Raw genomic sequence first — 19699 nt, 5'->3', positions numbered from 1 at the left:
GATTGTTTTATGCTGTTGAATTTTAAAATGCACTGTTAATAGTAGATTAGGTGCTGAACATACTGGAGAGGTGTCTTCAGGCATTTAAATCAAAATAACTAAAATATTGACTGAGCTGAACTCAGTAGCTTACTGAATTAAGCTGAAGCACTATATTCCAGTTTCAAACATGCATCTGTAGGGATTTATTCCAGTTTAAATCAATGCTTAAAACTCTCCACTTTCAATTGATTCGGTGCAAATTTATGTGCACAGACAAAATCTGAGAGGTGCTGTTATGCTAGTCTGAAACTTGCAGGATGAGTTTTCCTTTTTTTACTCAAATGCTGTAACTTCCTACATCATTTTCCAGTTTCTTAGGACACTGTAGTTTTTTCATAGGCCAGCATTAGGGACAAGGTGGGACAGTAAAGCGCTGTTTCTCTATCCAAAGCATAGCAGAAGAAACCCTCTCAGTGCTTCTCTTCACAAATCCAAGGTAGGATCCCACACACCTGCACCAGTCCCTGAGAAGAATTTTGGCCTGGCAATTTCAAAGCAACTAGAAAAATAATGGAGTACAACTTTCTTCTCATCACTTCAGTTTCATACCAATAATCTGTGCCACCTTCCGATGAAGAATTCCAGGTTTGTAAAACAGTACACAAGTTGGGGTATTTCCTATCAATCTGAGTAGGAAGTTTTATCCAGAACATACCAGTTGGGTAAAAAACTGACTGGATGGCTGAGGTGAAAGAGTGATGGTGAATGGAGTTAAATCCAGATGGCAGCTGCTCACAACTGATGTTCCCCAAGGCTCAGTGTTAGGAACAGTTCTCTTTAATACCTTTATCAATGATCTGGATGAGGGGATTGAATGCACCCTCAGTAAGTCTGCAGATGACACGAAGTTGGCTGGGAGTGTTGATCTGCTGGAGGATAGGAAGACTTTAAGGAGGGATCTAGACAGGCTGGGTTGATGGCCTGAGATGAACTTTAAGCTTTCTGTTTCTGGCTTTGATTTAAAGATACATACTATCTACAGTAGTAAAAACTAGATTGCTTATTTATTTAAGCTTCAATGTTATTCTTATCAACTAATTAAAGTATGCAGAAAGATAAATATATATTGATCCACCGAATATGGACCATTTCTGAGACTCAGATCTTAATCTCAAAATTTAGGGACAATAAAACAAGGTATTTTTTATTTTTTTGGTTAGGTTCAACTCCTTGTCTGGAATACTCTATAATAAAGCAAATATATTGCAATTGAAAGAAACTTGCACAGTAATAAGCAGAAGGAACGGAGAAACCCTTCCATAGTGGTTCAGATTTGTTTGGCATAAATAGCACTGGCTTATAGATATTTTCTTTGAAGTAAAAAAAGGTGTCACTGCTATGATCCTCTAGGAGCCCAGAGCTTTGAGCTAGATTTCCTGCACCTTTTTAAATGTGAGATTTCTAGTCATTAAGATCAAATATAAACTAGAAAAGCAAACTTCTTAAAGGGTAGAGAAAATACAAAGTGAGGTGGAAATAAAATAGGCTTATAAACCTGTATCTTCCTTCATTTCTGTGTTCTTTCAGCATAAGCCCTTTTCTCCAGTCTTACTTTCAACGCATTAAATCGGTGGCTTCCCAAATGACAGCAATTGCTATACAATCTGGTCTGGGTCCCCACAAAAAGTCTTACTTTGCCCCTGAGGTCTGGCTCTGCATGCTCACTGTTTACATGAGGAATCTTCTGGCCTCTGTTGGGTGAAGTCTTCCTGCCAGCTTTCTCCCATATTATAATATTCTTTCCCCTGTCATGGTTTAACCCCAGCTGGCAACTAAATACCATGCAGCCACTTGCTCACTCTTCTGTTCAAGGCAGGGAACAAAATAAAAGCCAGTTTGGTATTCCTGTGTTTTAGTGCAGGGAGACATTTTTGCCTCGTGTTGCTGTTGGCCTTGCTGATATCAAACAACTGCTGTGCCTGAAAGAAGTTTCCTCCCACAGCTGTGGAATTTTCCCGTGTCTTTCTGTTTAGAACTGAATCTTGTAATTAAAATGCAAATTGATGCTATAATGATATAATAATGTGGGTTAGTCTGACCCATAGTGCTTAACTGTTGGAGTGGAGGCAGATATAATAAATGAATAAATATTTAGACTTGTCCATTCCAATTACAACAATGTCAATTCTATTCCTACTGCAGTAGTTACTGCCAAATGTGAGTAATACACATTTTAAGCCTCAGCTGTCTGGGTTTTTTGGTGCAATGCATGGCATGTAGACAGGTATGGTAAGAGATGATGTTTGTGAGGAGAAAAAAAATACCTTGAACACCAGCTGCATATATTTTAATAAGTAAGGCAGATAAGATACACATTGAAAGAGAGTTTCACATGGAATGAGATGAGTAAAATACTAGAATTAGTTTACTTTTGAGTTCATTTTCCCTACTTAGGACTGGTGTTATTTGACCACACTTGCAAAATAGGCTGTTTGGAATAGGTGCTCACCTAAATCAGTTGCCCAACTGAAGTAACGCTCAGATCCACAAAAAGCACACGAATGTCTCACTCTACTAATTCCAAAGGTCTAAACCTGAAAAATGTGTTTCTGTATGCCCTGTGGGTTGTATCCTTGTATGTTGGTCCCTGCCCCAGTGTATTGAACAGCTAAAATTCTCCTAATTCTTATGGATATATTTGATATTATGGACCCAGGCCAGAATAAACAAAGGATGCTTCTAACAAGGATCACAAGCATGGCTGCATGAACTTAAATTTAGGTAGGTAACCTTAAAGCTTTTGACCAGGTTTTTACCAAAGTTAATTTACACAATAAGACAGCATTCCAATTTAACTTGATTGACTTAACGCATCAGTTAATATCATGCAATGAAGTGTTATTTGCTACAATATTTTCCACATGTCAAATGTTATACGTGAGTAAGATCTATTAGTAAGTAGTGAACAATTCCCATTACAGGCTTCATTAAAGAAATAATATATTTCCAGTGTGGAGGATTACTTCAAGAAGGATGCAGTTAAAAGAAAAAAAAAAAAATTATATATATATATTTGGGATCTTGGAGATTCAGTTTAGTCTACATTTCCACACTGAATAAGACACTCGCTTCTATAGGAGATAAGAGGTGAAGTATCATCCCACTGTTTAACTTTGGGTTTTATCTGGTTAGCCAGCTGAAGGAGAAATCAGTAAAGAGACTGAAGGTGAAATTGGTCTTCTGATCTGTAGACCAACTTATGCAGGTCCTGTGTGTATAGAGATAATAGACCTAGTAAAAGACGAGAGCAAGCTCTCCTCGTGTGCTAAGGCACATTAATATCTCAGGTGACAGTAGAAGAAAGGGAACCTGCTTTGTATAGGAGTTGTCAGAGTGGCTGAGGGGAGTAGCTGAAGACAGGACGTCTTCAACACCGTAGCGGAGGGGAGATCAGCGTCCAGGAGCCTCAACTCGGAGCGGTGAGAGCCACCTAGGGAGCCTCAAGTCCTCAACAGGACGTGGCCAGGAGCCGGCAGCTCAGCTGACGAGAGCGAGCAGCTGACTCACAGGGGGCGGAGCCAGGAGGGGCGGCACCAGCCCTGACTGGGTAAAAACCTGCCCTAGGGAGCGCAGTGAGGGAGTTTGCGCGGGTAGGCGAGACGGTTGGTGGGCGCTCGTTGTATGACCAGGGCCCGGTCCGGGAGCTCTGCTCTGGCTGCCCCGGCGGTGGCCAGCGTAGGCACCCGGACAGAGCCGATGAGAACGGAGACTGCAGTGAAGAGCTCGGAGTGTAGAGAGTGCCTGCACTGGTCTGGTGAGGGGAGGGTGCACAATGGGCAGGGCTGCACTCGGTGCTCCCTGGTGGAGGTCCTCCTGCAGCAGGAGCTGAGCTGCGGGATGCAGTCAATAGGCTGCGAGATGTCAGGGAAGCTGAGAGAAAGCAGGAATGCTTGCTCCAGGCCCAAACTGTGCAGGGGCCTCAAGCTTCCCCTCTAGCTCATGGAGGAAAGAAGGAGGCCGTTAACACAGGAAGCTGGGAATTAGTGACAAAAAAAAAAAAAAAAGGAGGAAAAGGACAATCAAAAGCAAGGGGCTTCCCCCATTAATCTGTTGTCCCCACTCAGAACCGCTTTGCTGTCCTGCAGAGGGCTGATGAGGAAACGCACTTGCACCAGAAACAGCCGGCTGATGCACTGGTAAAGAAGATCTCTACTGGTGCTGCCAGGAAAAAGCGGCGGGTCGTAGTAGTAGGGGACTCTACTTTGAAAGGAACAGAGGCACTCATCTGCTGGCCAGACCCCGTCTCTAGGGAGGTGTGTTGCCTACCAGGGGCACGGATGAGGGATGTGGCAGAGAGGCTGCCTGCTCTAGTAAGTCCCACTGACTATTACCCACTTGTAGTGATCCGTGTGGGTGCTAGGGATATAGATAATAGTAGCCTGGAGAACATAAAGAAGGACTGCAGAGCCCTGGGAGAGGTGGTTAGGGGCTCTGGAGCTCAGATAGTCTTTTTGTCAATTCTCCAGGATGCAGGGGAGGACCTAAAAAAAGCTAGGATGATTAGCCCGGTTAATAAATGGTCAGGGGTTTGGGTGTCTTGAACACGGGATCCAAGTTTGTAGGCCAGGGCTACTGGGGGCTGGTGGAACTGGTCTAAGGGAAAGAGCAGTTTTGGTAGGAGGCTTGCCAGACTGGTCAAGGAGGGGTTGGGTGTTGGGGAAGGGGGGCATCATTCCATCCCAACACACCCAGTCAGTTGCCAGCACCTATAATAAATGCTCAAAGCAATGTAGAGATATTCCAGCCACTCCAGCCAATGAGCCGGCTTCATTTGGAGCTCAGCTCAGATGCCTCTATACAAACGCTCGCAGCATGGGGAACAAACAAGAGGAATTAGAGATATGTGCACGTCTACAGGGGTATCATATAATAGGCGTCACAGAAACATGGTGGGATGGCTCCTATGACTGGAGTGTTGGAATGGAAGGTTACAGGCTTTTTAGAAAAGACAGGCCTGGCAGATGGGGAGGGGGTGTTGCCCTTTATGTTAGGGATAGGCTGGAGAGTATGGAACTCTGTCTGGGGACAGGTGAGCAATTAACAGAGAGTTTGTGGGTCAGAGCTAAAGGGAATATGGCTTTGGGAGACATTACTGTGGGGATCTGTTACAGACCGCCTGATCAAGGAGAGCCGGCGGATGAAGCACTCTATAGACAGATAGGAAAAGCCTCACGCTCAGGCCCTTGTTCTCATGGGTGACTTCAACCACTCTGATGGTACGGCCCGGCACAAGCAATCCAGGAGGTTCCTCAATTGTGTGGAAGACAACTTCCTTCTGCAAGTAATAGAGGAGCCGGCAAGGAGAGGTGCCATGCTTGACCTCGTGCTCACCAACAGGGTATGGCTCGTTGGAAATATGATGCTCCAGGGCAGCCTTGGATGCAGAGATCATGAGATGGTCGAATACGAGATCCTCAGGACAGTGAGAAGAACATGCAGCAAGCTCACTGTGCTGGACTTCAAAAGAGCAGACTTTGGTCTCTTGAGGAACCTGCTTAGTAAGGTTCCATGGGGTACAGCCCTGGAGGGCAGGGGGCCCCAAGCCTGTTGGTTGATATTCAAGGATCACCTACTGCAAGCTCAGGAGTGTTGCATCCCAACCAGAAGGAAGTGCAGCAGGAGGGCCAGGAGACCTCCTTGGATGGATAAGGAGCTCCTGAGGAAAATTCAAAGGAAAAAAGCTTATAACGAGTGGAAGCAAGGACAGGTGGCATGGGAAGAGTACAGAGATGTTGTCCGGGAAGCTAGGAACCAGGTTAGGAAAGCTAAGGCCCAGTTAGAATTAAACTTAGCTAGGTATTAAAGATAACAGGAAGGGATTCTACAGGTACATAGCAAATAAAAAACAGACTAGGGAGAATGTAGGCCCCCTCAGGAAACTCTTGGAAGGACTAGCTACACAGGATTTGGAGAAGGCTGAAGTTCTGAATGGCTTCTTTGACTTGGTCTTCACTGGCAAAGGCTCTGACCACACCACCCATGTCTTGGAAAGCAGACGCAGGGACTGTGAGAATGAAGACCTTGAGCCCACTGTAGGAGAGGATCTGCTTCAAGACCATCTGAAAAATCTGAATGTGCACAAGTCCATGGGTCCTGATGAAATCCATCTGTGGGTCCTGAAGGAGCTGACGAATGAAGTTGCTAAGCAACTGGCCATCATATTTGAAAAACTCATGGCAGTCAGGTGAAGTTCCCGACGACTGGAAAAAGGGAAATATAACCCCCATTTTCAAGAAGGGGAAAATGGATGACCCAGGGAATTACAGACCAGTCAGTCTCACCTCTGTGCCTGGCAAAATCTTGGAGCAGATTCTCCTGGAAGGTATGCTAAGGCACATGAAAATCAACAAGGTGGTTGGTGACAGCCAGCATGGCTTCACTAAAGGGAAATCCTGCCAGACCAATTTGGTGACCTTCTATGATGGGGCTACAGAACTGATTGACAGGGGTAGAGCAGTTGAGGTCATCTACCTGGACTTGTGCAAAGCGTTTGACACTGTCCCACACGACACCCTTGTCTGTAAATTGGAGAGACATCAATTTGATGGATGGACCACTCGGTGGATAAAGAAGTGGCTGGATGGCCGCACACAAAGAGTTGTGGTCAATGGCTCAATGTCTGGCTGGAGACCAGTAATGAGTGGTGTCCCTCAGGGACTGGTGTTGGGACCGGTCTTGTTTAACATATTTATTGCTGACATGGACAGTGGGATTGAGTGCACCCCCAGCAAGGTTGCTGATGACACCAAGCTGTTTGGGTGTGGTTTGGTTGATAGGCTGGAGGGAAGAAATGCCATCCAGAGGGACCTCGACATGCTTGTGAGGTGGGCTGAAGTTTAACCATGCCAAGTGCAAGGTCCTACACCTGGGTCAGAGCAATCCCAGGCACAGCTACAGGTTGGGCAAAGAAGAGATTCAGAGCAGCCCTGCGGAGAACGACTTGGGGGTGCTGGTTGATGAGAAAATGAACATGAGCCGGTTTCAGTGTGCGCTTGCAGCCCAGAAAGCCAGCCGTATCCTGGGTTGCATGAAAAGAAGCGTGACCAGCAGGTCGAAGGAGGTGATCCTGCCCCTCTACTCTGCTCTTGTGAAACCTCACCTGGAGTATTGTGTGTTCTGTTTTATCAACATAAAAAGGACATGGAACTGTTAAAACAAGTCCAGAGAAGGGCCACAAGGATGATCAGGGGACTGGAGCGCTCCCATATGAAGACAGGCTGAGGAAGTTGGGTCTGTTCAGCCTGGGGAAGAGAAGGCTGCGTGGAGACCTCCTAGCAGCCTTCCAGTATCTGAAGGGGGCCTATAGGGATGCTGGGGAGGGACTCTTCATTAGGGACTGTAGTGATAGGACAAGGGGTAATGGGTTAAAACTTAAACAGGGGAAGTTTAGATTGGATATAAGGGGGAAATTCTTTCCTGTTAGGGTGGTGAGGCACCGGATTGGGTTGCCCAGGGAGGTTGTGAATGCTCCATCCCTGGTGGTGTTCAAGACCAGGTTGGACGAGGCCTTGGGTGATATGGTTTAGTGTGAGGTGTCCCTGCCATAGCAGGGGGTTTGGAACTTGATAATCTTAAGGTCCTTTCGAACCCTAACTATTCTATGATTCTATGGTTCTACCGCTGTGATTAAATCATATTTCAGATGAGAAATAAAAAGATAAAAGATGTCAATCCAATCCAAAGCAGGATTTTGGAGGGGTCATATTTCCTTGTGTTGCCATACTGCTTATTAAGGAGGGCTATGTCTGAAATCTGGTTATGAAATTTGGCCAATTTATTGGGTACCAGTAAATTGATGGAAATTCTTTTATGGTTGCAAGTTGATTAGCATTTTGGAATCTTCTACTGTTTGCCAGACTTGACTTTACCAAATAGTCTGCTCAAATAACTTTCAGTGTGACAGTCCCCTCTAAGTCCGCTTGTTCTGATTGCTGGCTTCTTTTTGCATCCAGTATTTGTTGTTAGTTCAGTTTGGATGTCTGAAACTTAAAGCAGAACAATCAGTGGTGGATAATGTGAGTAGCAAATATCATTGTTCCCATGTGAGCAGGGGCAAAAGTGTGTTCACATAAAGTTTTCCTACAAATAAAGCTCTCTTCTTTTTATAAAGTTAACTGTGAAGCATAGTCAAACATAGAGCTTTGAAAGAGCACGCATTTACACTGCACTTCAAATTAACTGCTATTGATGCTGTCCTAATTTTAGGAGTTGGGGTTGGGTTGGGTTAATAATTCTCACAATGGCGACTGAATTTATCTTAGTTGTCCTGGCTGCCTACACTTTAAAGTCTTACCAATTCTCTCAGGCAAAATCAGAGGCAATTTGCACTATAATATTCTGTTGGGAAAGGGATGAGAGGAAGCTCACACATTCTGAAAGAATCTGAGCTAAGATGATTAGAATGTGAGACAAAATGTATGTCTGTGAGTTGTTTCTCTAGTTATGTATTCCTCCTCACAAAGCTGGAGTGCACACTGCAGAGATTTATATGCTTTTTAATAGTTTCAGTTGTGTCCGTGTCCCTGTGGGTAACGTCTAAATATTCTTTGTTTGTTTCTACACCTCGGCAGCTATTTAATCTGACAGCACTAGCTTTACTCAATTTATGCCAATGTATTTCAGCTGAAGTTTTGGCCTGTGCTACCTCACACTGTCTTTAAGAATGAAAGATTAATTAAACCAAAAAATTACATTGTCCATCAAACTATTTCAAAGACAGAAAAATTTGAAACTTCACTTTGTCTTTCTAGATGCAAGCCAAATCTTAGCTTATACTTGTAGCACAAAAAAGGTAACTCCAGTTGGTTAATTACATATTATACCAATTAAAGGACTCTGCTTTGAAAACTGTATTCAGTTCTGAATTATGCACACTGAAAATATAGAAGCAAGGGTTCTGCTTCTATATCTACCCACTTATGGCAATGCTAACATATTGAAAGAATCCAAGCATACAGGCTATGTAAATAATGATGGTAAGTACAAGGCATTTTTTGTGGAGAGGATAGAGGTTTTTTGAGTTTTGGGGAGGCTCTTTTTCCTTTCTTGGTAAGGTAAAGGAGAGGGGAAGGAATATAGCCTTCCAGGTTAGGAATGGTGGATGCAGAGAAAAGGCAGACGTAAAAGTAAAGCCGCTGAAAAGTACATGACTTTCATACTGGAATCTGCATACTGTCTTACCTAAATCTCTCTCATTTGGACTGGACGGATTGAGTGGACAGGATACTACACTGAATGAATGAATAATGCAAAACAGAATTGCCTAGAATATAGATACTGGTATAAATTTAAGATCAGATTATTTCAAGGCTTTTGTGGAAGTAGGGCGTTTGGCAGATGCTTAAGGTCTATGATATGGAAAGTCATCTTATGTTTATCCGACCTCTCATATTTGTTTTCCCTAAAGTTTCTCTAACAGCCAATGTTGTAGACTAGATAGTGGGCTAGATGAGTTTGTAATCCAAACTCATTACCATCCCAGGAGCATGACCTGATTTTTTGTGACAAATATAGATTTTTGTATTGAGAAAACAGGGTATTTTACAGATCCTTGTTTTTATCTGTTTTGAACCTTGATGGAAATCTCATTGAAGCCTGTAGGAAGTATCCTTCGACTTTAGTGGATCTAACATTTCAGTTCTGTGGAAGAAACAGCCATTCCGAATTAACCTATCAGAGCTGAATAACCAATTGGAAATAAAACCAAATACAAATAAATAAACCCCAAAACAGTCACCTTCCCTTCAGTTTCCCTTTTATGCTCCTGATCTTTGTTCACACGTTAGGATGTATTTGATCACAGTCACTTGCAGGGCAGCTCTAGCTTAGAGTTGTTCTCTGCAGGTCTCCCAAACCTCCATCACATTGCCCGGTTCCAGCTTGGTGTCAGAATCATATGGTCATTTCTGTTTTCTGACAGCATTGGGTTAGCTTTTGTGGAGCACTCATCTGGTGTTTATGTGTGGCCCCATCTTGGTATTTGATAGCACCAATGAAGCACCTAAGGAAGGATCACCCAGAACTTGAATTATTTCACATAATCTCTCTTCTAATCCTCTTTTAATAACCACTGTTATACAGAGGATACTGAATTGGGGTAGGGATTCGATATGGGTGTGGCAGCTCATTTCAGTACTGGTAGAAAGTAAGTATCTGCAAACTGCATGTACTTTTTTTTTTTTTTTTCCTAAAAGGGAAAAGAGGTGACAGGCTGATTGAAATTAAGGGAAGTTGGTTGGTCTTTTCCCCAAATGCTCTTCAGGGCCTGGACATGTATAGCTTAAAAACCACTAAGTCCACTTCTGTTTTTAGAAAGAACAGGGTATATATATATATTGAGGATAAAACCCTGTGTGTCTTTTACCCTTTGGGAGAAGATAAGCACACTTTTTCTTTACTCTTAGAAACAGTGCAAAGGCTTCTTTAACTCTTAACTCTTCTTTCCTTGATTTTCTGCTTAGGGTTACCAAAACTTATCCCAAGGCTACCTAATGCTGTTTGCTCATGCCCGGTTACACTGCTCAAACCCCTCTGGAGTTATAGAGTGGTCTGGAACAGCTCCACACAAAGATGTTTAGCTGTGTGAGTGCCTCATGCCCTGGGAGGGTTCATTGCTGGTGGAAGTGCCGTTTCCCACCCCTACTAAATTCCACAGTGAGAACAAATTGACCTGGTGATGATGAGTTACCCATTTATTTTAAAAAAGAAAAAGTTCAAGCACAATTGGGTGGAATCTATTGCCTTATTGAACAGTGTCAAGAATAATAATACTTCGTATCCAAATTTGATACAATTGTTATGGTTGGATCTCTCATTTAAAATTTAATAACAAAAACATACCAGTGGAGGGAGAAATCCCAGGTTTTGATGTGTGTCGCTGCAGCAACAGCTAAACTACACAATGTGAATTTTACTTCTGCAAGAGTTGGATGTGTCTGAGCATCATGTTAGTTCTTGACATCTGGCCTTCATCTTTGCTGCACCAAGTGCCTTCAGGCCAGACACTCACACCAGCCTCTCTACTAGGCTGGGCACAGAGAGGGCAACTTCACTGAGAGACCCCTTCTAGCTGCCTTGTGTTGAGCAGGAGGGGTCAGCTCAACACTTGCCTGCTGACCCAAGTGAAACTTCCCTTGAGGGAGATGGGCAGGTCTGGTATATTGCACCCAGGGCTGCAGGGTGCCAGAGGCTGTCCCCAGAACATCACTGCTAGTTCTGACGGGCTCTGGCACCATGGTGAAGGGCTCGTTGTATGCCAAAGGAGGGAAAGGGGCTGTGTAGCACTTCTGTGTAGGTATATTTGAAATATATTGAGATATATATTGAGATGGTGATAGTAGGGACATGCAGAAGGGAACATTATGGAGATGTGGTTGGGGATGCACTCGTGGGAGCAGGTAACCCTGAAGGACTGCAACCTACTGGAGCAGAGGAGCCTAGCATGGCTGGTGCAGGAGCCCAGGGCTGTGAAAGTTTGGAGATGGCCACCACCAGGTTAGCTATATATGTAGGAAGGCTGTACTGGTGCATCATGATCCTGCAGGCTCTAGGTGCCTAAGGACACATGCTTGCTGTTTGGTAAAATGTTAATGCAGCTTCTGCAGATCACCTCAGGCTGAACAAGCTGAACAAGCAGTCAGCATGGAAACCAGTGAGGTTTTTCTTCTGTGTCAGGTCACCTGTTCTGTTGTTATATTACAGAGCAATTTTCACCCTTTGAGGGATTGAAAAGAGCCTAATCTTAGAATAGAGGTTTCCCATAAATTGTTAATGTTTGCTAATCAAGCTGTGTAAATTGGTCTGTAGCTCTGATTTCTCACATAATTTAAACTTTTCCTCTAACTACCTAGGAAGCTGACATAATACAGGGACATTTGAAACATGCTAATGCTAAGAAAATTTTTATACAACTGAAATGCCTGAAATAAATGAAAATAAACTGCATGTATTTCACTTGCATCTCCTCTACTCACTGTACCTCTTAAACTAAGTTCCAAACCATATATATCTTTTAACAGAGATCAATTAATAAATCTACAGACATTTAAAACTTACATGAAATATTATTTAAATAGGCTTTCTCCTGGCAGTAGCCCATAGTAATCTAGTAACCTATCTGGACAGTTGTTAGCCCTGCTGGATCATGCATCTGACGTCCATGGTATCTCAGCATTATCAGTCATAGTGCGAAGATGCTATGTCATCATGGAGCAGCACAAGAATGATGCTGAACTAGATTTTAATCTGTATCTGGAATTCATAAGCAAGATATATGGGCTGCAGGAAATCTGCAGTACATGGATAAATTTCTAAACAAATTCCAAAATGCACTGAAACTTTTGAAACACACCGAAGTCTCTGTGTCTTTGTGTGATCTTATTAAGGGCTTGAAATTGTCATACTAAGACAAATGCACCAACTCCCCCAGACTTGTGTGGGGAAACAAGTGCTTGCATACATCTTCTTTGTAAGTTGCTGGTTTATGTCAAAACAGAGAAACAGATTAGATATGATATGAATTTTGTAAGATATTTCTGATGTTGTCTGACATGGCAGCCTCTTTTTTAGGCTGTTAAATTTTGTGATCAAATATGTAGTCCATATTAAAATGCTATTAATGAGTAGATTGTCAACTAAGTCATTATCAAAGACTGATTTTTATTGTGGGACTTTGATAGTGACTTTAAAGGAGAACATGTTTTCAGTAAACAACTGAGTGGATGTTTAATGCTTGGAAATGAGATGCAGAAATACTGATGGCAAGGCTTGCTGATGTCACGTAATATGAAGTACTGAATGACAGGTACTCATACAAACCCATATAGAGCAAGTGAACAAACAGTCTACTTGAACAGCATGAGTTTTGACTCTGCCAAATGTAATGTATGCACCTGAAGCAAATGAAGGACACTTCTCAAATGTGATATTTGGTAATGTTATCCCAGTCTTCATTAAAACTGAAAGGCTTCTGGGACATGATGAGATAAATGGGAAAGCTCTATGATGCAAGAGGTGAATGAGACGCTATTCCGAAACAGGTAAATTGGGGTATATTGACAGAAAAAACAAGTATGGTTTTTGATGGTGAGAGTAATAGTTTGTGTTGCATTAAGATGTCTAGAAGGATCTTGATTCTCTATCCCTTAGATTCTAAACCTTTCTAGAAGAGAGACTGTGATTCAAGCAAGAATTTTGGCATGGTGTAGAAATAACTGCATGGGGCTTTGTGTTACAGAGGACTTCAGTAATATCCATAGTACTGCCTTTTGTTCTTCAAATCTATGCAAGCCCCAAATTTTAACTCTCCTAAGGATTTTTCTTGAAAAGGTATTTGTGTCTGGCAATAAAAAAAAAAAAAGAAAAAGAAAAATCAAGTAAAAATAATAATCCTGCAGAAGTATTAGTCAAGGATTTATAAACTCGCTGTCATTACATGTTGGAACGAAGTCCAGAAGACTGATCTGGATAAGTGAAACAAACAGGTTTTTTCTGTTTGCTTTCTTTTATTCTACAGCTTTTAAATAAATTAAATTTGAACTAGGCTATCTCATTCTGCAAGCAGCAGAACAGTCATCCTGGCTTTACTGGAGTTATTTACAAAGTGTCTTTTAAAATAAAATTTCAGCAAAGCCAACCTGATTTCTTTTACACAGTCCTTAGGATCTTATATTGCCATGACTCATACTTCTGTGAGACTAAATATTCCAGACAGCTCTACTTGTACCTTTAATCTTAACATCTGCAATTCCTGAGTTGCACTCTGCACCTTTTTACTTTCTTAAGGAAAAGATGAAACACTGGCATTCTGTTTAATTGCTATTAAACCATATTTTCTTTTTTTCTTTATAAAGGTAACAGTCTGTAACTGCACTATTACTTTCAGTGTTGACTTAGGTTGTCACAACCTGTTCTCAGATATAAGAAATATGTTGTTCTGGATTCTGCAATTAAGAAACAAAATTGCTTTGAAAAGTGGTGTCCTGGGTTCAGCAGTAGCAGTCATTTTTCTCCTTCTTAGTAGCTGGTGCAGTGCTGTGTTTTTCACTTCAGTCTGAGAACAACGCTGATAACACCGATGTTTTTAGTTGTTGCTCAGTAATATTTACTCTGATCAAGGACCTTCTGAGTCTCATGCTCTGTCAGGGAGGAGGGGCACAGGAAGCCGGGAGGAAGGAGAGACAGGACACCTGACCCAAACTAGCCAAAGAGGTATTCCATACCACAGCATGTCATGCTCAGTATATAAACTGGGGGCAGTTTCCTGGAAGGGCCAGATCACTGCTTAGTCAACTTGGGTATCAGTTGGCTGGTGGTGAGTGGTTTTATTCTCTCCCCTTGTTATTTCCCTTATTATTATTGGTGGTAGCAGCAGTGGTTTATGTTATACCTTAGTTACTGGACTGTTCTTATCTCAGTGGGAGTTAAGTTCTTTCAGTTCTCCTCCCCATCCCTCCAGGAACAGGGGGGAAGAAGGAAGGGAGTGAGCGAGCGCCTGAGTGGTTCTGAGTTACCAGCTGAGCTTAAACCATGACAGGCAGTATTACTAAGTCAAAGCCAATTTGTATGTGTGTTTGGATCAGGTTGCCAGTGGAACTCTCCAAGATGAAAATGCTGAGTTGCAGAGTAACTTCTTGTTTGGTTTTTTTTTTTTCTCATAACACCAACTTAATGAAAACCCAGTAACGTTAATAGATTTCTTCTTAGTTTACACCAGTGTAAACGGAAGGAAGATCAGATCCTAAGCACTTTAAGGAAAAGAATGAAGATCCAATCTACCTTTCTCCACTATAGCTCCAAATGGAGCTATAATTAAGGCACCACATGCTGAAGTTTCCAACTGTACCTAATGTGCAAACTCTCATATCACCTGCAGACTACTGCATTTATGGCTGTACTGCAGAACCCTTTCACCAAACTGATTTTTCTGCCAGAAGATGTGTAGTGTTGCTCCAAAAAGTGCTGCAAGAGCAGGCAGCTCTGGAAGAATCAGAGGACATCAGTGTCAAAAAATGAATTGTTTTACAGACTTCAGATAAAAAATGTTCAAAGCACTGCACATGCCTGGCACTACCATGCTTGCACCTACAGATTAGTTAATGAAGTTGATATAGACAACCCTTTTTTGTATGTGTAAAACCAGGGTTTTGACATATGGGTGCATATCCTCCTGTGTAGTGAATTGGTGCACCTAAAAGCAGGTTGAAGCTTGTGGCTATGGATAGAGAAAAGTTGTTATTCCTCATCACCTTTAAATTCTGTGGCTTTCATATATCAGTTGCCTAATGAGCAGGAGTACTACACCATATTTGGAGATACAAAACATATTAGTATGTAGCAGAAGCTAGAAAATTTTCTAAATGCAGGTAAAAAAGGTTCAGGGAGGAAGAATTAAGGGAGTGATTCAACTCCATGGTAATACCAACGTGTTCCAATTTTTGTATATATCATGAATAAAACTGATAGCTATTTTCACTGTGCCATCACAAAGTATCGCTTTAGCATTGGAATGAGAATAGCTTATACATTCTGTACAGTAGGAGAAGCATTGCCAAAACTTTTGTGATGCTTACATATAGTTATCACAAAAGTGGTTAGAGGGCTGGAGCACCTCTTCGGTGAAGAAGGGCTGAAAGAGTTGGGGTTTCTCAGCATGGAGAAGAGAGGGCCCTGAGAAGACCTTATTTTGGTCTTTCAATATACAAAAGCGGCTTGAGAAAGAGGAAGAGAGACTTCTACCAAAGCCTGTTGTGACAGGACAAAAGCCAACAGCTTTAAAGGAGGAGTAAATTCATATTGGACACAAGGAAGAAATTTTCATGATGAGGATCGTGAGGCACAGGTTGCCCAGAGAAGTCGTGGCTGTCCCAACCCTGGAAGTGTTCAAGGCCAGACTAGATGAGGCTGTCAGCAACCTGGTCTAGTGCCTTCCAACACAAAGAATTTTCATGCTTTTATCTTTTCTTTTTTTTTTTTTTTTTTCCTGCAGATGGTATCAAATCTCACCACGTCTGTAGTGATGGCTTTGCTCCTGAATTGTGAAAATATCAGGGGGCAGTGGAAGCAAACTCTGATTTGACCCTTTTCCTCCCTCCCAGTGATGACAAACCAACTGAGAGAGAAATCCCTGCCTCTTCAAATCCAAACGGCATTTTGCCTTGACCTCACTGGAAGGAAGTTTTACCTTGGGGAGTGGGGGAAATCAGCTGACATGGAAATAGTGAAGTGTTTGGGTTGCTGGTTACTGTCACCAGGAGTACATGAGTTTTAATCCACCATGTGATGTGTCTTTGCTACAGAGATTTGGGCAGCTGTGACATCAATTAAAAATTTTAACATTAACCAAATGATGTATCTGATCTTAGGTGCTGTAAAATCTTAACCTCCCAGCCTTGATTACATCATGAAAGGAAATGATTGATGATGATTTTTCAGCTTAGATCTTGATCATTCTTTTCATTAATATAATCAAATTAGGAAAATATTTTATTTATTACAATCAATTAGCAAGATCTACAGAGTATGTGACAAAAATCAGCCCATGTGGAGATTTTGAAACAGTGTTGGAATAACTATAGAATTCTGTGACTTTAGAACCTCAGCATTTACTAGTTTATCTTCCTTAATTTGCCGAGTTTAAATTAGGCTGGAATCTAGCACATGAAGTGTCATATATATGGGATTTCATTTTTAGTAAATGTCACTTATTTACAAGCCCTTTTTGTAAATCCTATTGAATTTCCATGGAGCTCTATTAAATTCTTTCCTTCTCTCTTTCATGAGGATGCTGGGTACTAGAAGTACCACAGGGGAATTGGGAAGTAGGTGCATCACACGTGGGTTTTTTTGTTAGGCTGTGATCTGAACACTTAATGGGCAAAAGCTACACCAAAAAAAAATAGAAAAGCAGAAGTGCTCTCTAAATGAGAGCTGGTAGTCTGGTCATGATATTTTTTCTACCAAAAGAAACCACCATATCTTGGTTTAACATAGAGGCTGGAAGTTCATCATAGACTCTAAGAGGGCCTGATCTCTTGCAGCCAAGTGAAGGGCTCCATTTTTCCTTCAATCTTTCTACTTTTGTTAGTGCTTTTGTGTTAAGATGTGGGTTTTCCTTGTGATGTAAAACCTCTCTTGTAAACGATGCTCCAGAGCCCATGGCTTACCCTATAGCATCAGAGCTTATCAGGACACTGTGTACAGTTTAATTAAAACAGAGGGAGAAAATTTAAAATAAGATAAAAAAATTTTACCCTGAAATATATTGTGCTTGACTATTGACGTCATTGAAGATCTGCTAAATTCATCTCTACAGATGTACACAGGGCTGCAAAATATTTCCCATGCCTAATCTGAACAAATGTCTTTTGCTCTGAGTGCTCTTCCTCAGTAATGCTGCGACCATGGAGGGGTGGAAGGATTCAGCTTTGTACAGACACAGACAAGAGCACAGTTTCTCAGAGCTCTCGTCACAATTTAGCCTCTTGTGCACAAAGCTAGCTCTAGTGTGGTGCAGCTCTGTTATCTTGGAAAAGAACTGTGTGAGAAGAGGCTGTGAGACATCTTTCCCCTAGCCCCTCTCTTACTGTGGAGTTGTGGTTATGCTCAGCCTTTTGCCCTTGATCCTTGTCTCAGCTACTTTGCAGCTGTGCCTGTGGCTGATCATGGACTTTGATCCTGACCTGATCTGACTTACTGACTTTCTGGTGTGACCTCAGGCCTGCCTCATCCCTATGGGCTTGCCTCATGATCTGCACTCTTGCCTGATCCTGCTTAGTGTTGCTGAACAGACCCCTTCTGTTTTCTGTGCTCAGCATCCCACAGTCCTGTGCTCCTTGTTGATGAGGACACTGCCTGTGCCCGCTTTGCTGTCACACTCAGCCCCTAGTTCCCATCTCTGTACGGAGCAGCCCACCTACTCTTGTGGCTCTCTGAAGGAACTGAACTGTGTTTGTGCTTGCTTTTTGCTGATGCTTCGTTTTTTAATGACTCTGCATCTAGCCAGAAGGAAGTTATCTGGCCTACTACAGCTCTGGTTTGTTCTTGGAAGCAATTTGAAAAAACAACAAGAAGATGTCGTGAATATGGATTCTGACCTCATGTTATCTTACACAGGGATTGAAACAGGCCTATATATATTAGAGAAGGCTCATCCTAATCCTGATTAAATATTCATAATAATAATTACTTATTCACATTACAGTAGTTTTTGCATCTCCCAGCTAAGATTAATGCTTTGTTCTGCTAGGCAGTACACAAATGAAAGCGACCCAGGTGGATAAAAATACATCAGAAAGGGCAGACAGGCCACAGGAAAGTATATAAATCTAACTGGGAAACAAAATCTTCAGAGCTTAAAAACAAAAACACAACAAACCAACCATAGGATTTTTGGGAAAACTAAAACATTCCAGTGCTGTCAGAAAATAGATGCAATTTATTAATTTCTTTATTTGGGTAGCAAAACTATTTGAGTGTTTCTGGCTAAAAACCTGCTACTGAACATTTTGGAAGGCACTTCTGCCACCACCCAGGTTAGCTGCCTAGTTCTCTGAGGTTCACTGCTGCCCAAATTGCTCAGCTGTTGGGCTGCCTGCCAAGACAGCTGCTGAGTGGCCTGGGGAGACATGCGGCCCCTGTGCTGGTACCTGAGGAGCTCAGGGTGGTGAGCTAGAGTTTGCTATTGGAAAATTGATCTCTTTTAGCTACCTGTTGCAAGTCTGTTACAGAAGGTTTTAGGGAAAAGTGGCTATAGAGGCAAAAAGATGAATAAGTTTCAAGGATCCAGATTATCACAAGCTCTGTTTTTCTCAAGAATTTTGCTGGGATACCTTGTCATAAGGGATACCTAGTGATGATATTTTGAAGATAAAGAATTAATTCATCACTGATCATGTAATATAGTAACTCATGAGGCTACGCTGTCCAGAACTGATGATACATTATATTTATATGAATTTCTCTTTCTCACCTGTCCTATGAGTATGTGAAGCTTTATGAACATGACAGAAATTAAGCCAGCTCTGAAGAAATCTATTAGAGACCCTAAATGTATTCAGATCCCACTAAAAGGTGCTGAGCCCAGAAAATCCATAAAGAAAACTAAATCCTGTTGAAAAACTGCCCAATGTATGCTGAAACTTAACTATTGTTCTTGAGAAGCTGCTTTATAGACAGAGGATGAGGAAAGCCATGACTGTGTCTTTATTTCCCATTTAATCTGGTATATGCACTTTATTTTTCTGGTACATAAATATTTCTATTCTTTTTTTATTTTACATAACCTTTTCCATGTTTCAGATCTAATTCCCTTCTCATTATGCATGTAGCTGAGAGCTCACAAACATCTCAACTGATCTTTTGATGTAAATGTCAAAACTTCGCTGAAGTCGATGGAGTGCTGTCCATTTACACAGGCTGAACACTCTTCCAGCAGCACTTACTGTTATTATTTGTTCTTCTGATGTGAGTACTGAAAAGAATAGTAAAGTAAACAATCTATATTTATTGTAGGGTCCATTTTATAATAGTCTTATTTGTTACAACAACATCATGTTGTTGTGTAATATTTAGTCAGAATGGGGGAGATTGTGTCATCAAAACTACTCTTTTGTGTTCCCTAAAGATTCTTTCCAGGATTGGGAAATTAACCAGTTCAGAA

This window comes from Pezoporus wallicus, unplaced genomic scaffold (assembly GCF_028554395.1).
Source record: "Pezoporus wallicus isolate ANWC-B61680 ecotype Strahan unplaced genomic scaffold, APGP_CSIRO_Pwel_v1 contig_818, whole genome shotgun sequence".
NCBI lineage: Eukaryota > Metazoa > Chordata > Aves > Psittaciformes > Psittacidae > Pezoporus > Pezoporus wallicus.
Note: the sequence above shows the minus strand (reverse complement) of the source record.